This window comes from Pinus tabuliformis, chromosome 4_1, assembly GCF_031772625.1.
Source record: "Pinus tabuliformis cultivar Carrire ecotype Pingquan chromosome 4_1, CPIR1, whole genome shotgun sequence".
Lineage (NCBI taxonomy): Eukaryota > Viridiplantae > Streptophyta > Pinopsida > Pinales > Pinaceae > Pinus > Pinus tabuliformis.
Genome location: NC_142303.1, coordinates 2,735,797 through 2,739,679, shown reverse-complemented (window position 1 = coordinate 2,739,679; position 3,883 = coordinate 2,735,797).

Below are 3,883 nucleotides of genomic sequence, written 5' to 3'. Positions count from 1 at the left end.
CCACCTTATTTTAAGGGAGAGGGTAGAAAAGGTAAATTTAGCCCTTGAAATTAGGAGTTACAACCTTCCATTCGCCCATTTTCAAGAATAGGTTTCATTTAAGTGAATCCATTCGCCCATTTTCAAGAATAGGTTTTATTTAAGTGAATCCTATGGGCCAAAGGCCCAAATACCATATTTATAAAAGAGGTATGGTAAATTAATAAAAATATAAATAAATGAGAGGTATGGTAAATAAATAAAGCATTTTTTATATTTACTCCATAAGTCACCTTATATACATGTAAGGGTGTAAGCAAATAAAAATATAAGTAAAGTGGAGGTATGGTAAATAAATAAAACGTCTTTTTATACTTACTCAAAAGGTATGGTAAATAAATAAAAATATAAATAAACTAGACGCATGGTAAATAAATAAAACCTCTTTTTATATTTAGTCCATAACCCTCGTTCTATTTATGAAGGCTCAAGAAAGAGGTTTTATTTAAGTGAATCCTATGGGCCAAATACCATATTTGTAAAAGAGGTATGGTAAATTAATAAAAATATAAATAAGCGAGAGGTATGGTAAACAAATAAAACATTTTTTTATATTTACTCCATAAGTCACCTTGTATTTATGAATGGTATGGTAAATTAATAAAAATATAAATAAGCGAGAGGTATGGTAAACAAATAAAACATTTTTTTATATTTACTCCATAAGTCACCTTATATTTATACTATGGGACAAATACCATGGACTAGATTGTTATTAATACCATGCAAAAAAACATTATTAACCCTAATATTAGTATTAATAAAAATAAAAATGGCACATGGTATTGACCTATGGTATTCACCAAAATGGCACATGGTATTGACCCATGGTATTCACTTGGAATGTAGCCTATTTAAATGGGGGAATTAAACCAGCATAGATCCATCTTTACTCTGGATCTACCAACCCCTAGAGGTATCAAATATCGTGATATGCAAACTAGCATAGAGTGAAAAAATATTTGATCCGATCAAGAGTAAAAATGGATGTTGTAATTTAATGTATGTTAAACATTTTAGCTTGGTTAAAATAAAAATAAAATAAAAATCAACTATTAATTTTATTAATTTTTATAAATTACTAATAGTAATTTTTAAGCTCCAGGTTTATGATAACCCATGGTATTGACCCATGGTATTCATGTGAGCATAGACTATTTAAAGGGGAAATTCTATCTTAGATCCATCTTAATTCTGGGTCTCACAAGTGCTCAGAGGGATAAATAGATTTCATCCCCCTAGAGTGGTAGATGTGGAGTTAAGATGGATATAGGTTGGTTTTTATGACAATGAAGATATTAAATAGACTTAGGAAATTATATTGTAAAAACATCTTAAGGTGAATGGTTAAATCATAGACATTGGACAAGTATATTTGTATACTTCTGTTTTAAACTGAAACAAATCCAGGGCTAAAAGGAATGGATTGGTTGCACTAGTCATCCTTCTATAACTTTCCAACATATGCTGGAGTAAACAAATTATAATTTGGGTAATTTTTCTAATTGCAAACGGGAACATACTTGTGTATTGGCAGGGTGGTTACGAGGTCCCTAGAAATGGAGTAAATAGATTGTAATTTGGGTAATTTTTCTAATTGCAAACAGAAACATACTTGTGTATTGGCAGGGTGGTTACGAGGTCCCTAGAAGTGATGAATTTGAATTTTTCTTGGTTTTATATATAGTATTAGGTTTTTTCTCATGCTTTTTGTGAATGGAACGGGTGAATATTATCCTACACCCACTAGGTTATCGATATGTAATTTCGGTAATTTTGATTTCAAAAGATATTTTAAAGAAATGCAATGATTTCATTTGTGTATTCAATAAACACAAGATTTTATAATTGAGTAAAATATTCGCCATGCCTGGTGAGAGATTCACAAAAAATTATATATACATATCATATTATTGATAAAATCGTCTTCCATTTTTCCTGTATACCATGGAGATTCGCCCATTTATTATACATGTAAATTTAGGTGGGGTTCTTAAAATTTTCCCTGCCTGAGATGCTTTATCGAAGGAACATGTCCATACCACATTTCATAAGGAGTCTTGTTTCTAATAGCATTAGATGGACATCTATTTTTTATATATGCAGCATATAGAACAACATCAACCCAAAACATTATCTTTACATTCTTGAAGAAGAGCATAGATCGTACCATATTTAAGATTGTCCTATTCATTCTTTCAGCTACACCATTCCGTTGGGGATTATAAGGCACAGTTGTTTGATGTTTGATCCCATGTTGGCGAAGATAGTTTTCAAATTCATTTGATGTGTATTCTTTTCCATTATCAGTGCGAATAGACCCAATATGAGATTGTGCATCATTTTCAATCCATTTATGAAAATTCTTGAATGTTTGAAAAGCATCAGATTTGTTCTTCAATAAATAAACCCAACACATTCTGGTGTAGTCATCAATAAATGTCATGATATATTTATTTCCATTTGCAGAAGGAACAGGCATTGGACCACATAAATCTGAATGAATGAGTTCAAGTTTTCTATGTGCTCTTGAATGTGAATCATGAAAAGACTATTTGCTATGCTTTCCTAGAATGCAAGCATCACATTGCTTAAGTTTCCTAGGAATTGTAGGCAAACCAGCAACACCATTTTTCTTCAACAAGTGAAGACTGTCATAGTTCAAATGTCCAAATATAGCATGCCATAATAAACTTGATGGAAGTGTACCTTCTTCATGATGAGAATTGTATGAGAAATGTTGTGCATGAGTAGAGGTTCCTTGCAGCTTGATAATCCTTTCTTCTTCTATTCCCCTCATGACAAGTCAGTGGTCAGATGCTTTTCTTACCTCAAGCTTGCCATCAAACATATGAATGGAGTGACCTTGCTAGCGGATGTGGACCAAGGACAACAAGTTTCTCTTGAGCTGTGGGAGATATAGAACATGATGCAGAAGAAATTCTGGAAGACCAGGCAGTTTAAGCCTGATTGTGCCAAGCCCTGATGGCTTGATTTCTGATTGATCTTCAAAGTATATTGCTCCATCAACATTGTCAGTGAAATCTTCAAAAAAATCTTTTCTATGAGTCATGTGGTAGGTTGCTCCTGAATCAAGAAACCAATCATTTTTCCAAGAAGCAAGTGAAGCATTAAATAAATCTTCATTTACTCCAATGTTACATTGTGCCACAACATAGTGAGTGGATTCAAGTGCTTTACCTTTGTCTGTATCATCAGTTTTACTTTTCTGTTGGTTTCTTTTCTGCTCAATTTTGTCTCATGGTAGCTTGCATGTAGAGGCATCATGTGATCCATTTATTTTGCAGCAAATACAGTGCAAATCTACCTTTTCTCCTTGAGAATGTCTGCCCCCCTGCCTCTGAAATATCTTCCTCTTCCTCTTCGACCACCTCTTCCTCTTGTAGAATCTTGAGCATGATGCTTTTCTTTATTAGCAAGGCACATAGCCTCTTCAGAAGATTCAGGGGTTGTCTTCTTTCCAAAAGCTTACTCTCTTTCAGCAAACTTTTTCACAAGAGAGTCAAAGGTTATATCTTTGAGATTTCCATTTGCTTGCAATGACTCAAGATAATTAGAGTAAGTAGGATAAAGTGCCTTGAGAAAAGCAATAATAGGAATATCCAATTCAACTTTAGTGGATTTGATATCATGAATTATAGACTTTACTTCAGATGCAAGAGAAAGAGGATCATTATTTTGCAGTTCAAGAGTGAAGAGTTTAATCATGATTTGAACAACTTCAAGTGCAGAATGTGAGTCATAGAGTTCTTTCAGCTTTTGTAAGGCTTCAAAGGCAGTTGAATATGACGAAATATGGTGACTCACCTCTTCATTTATAGAT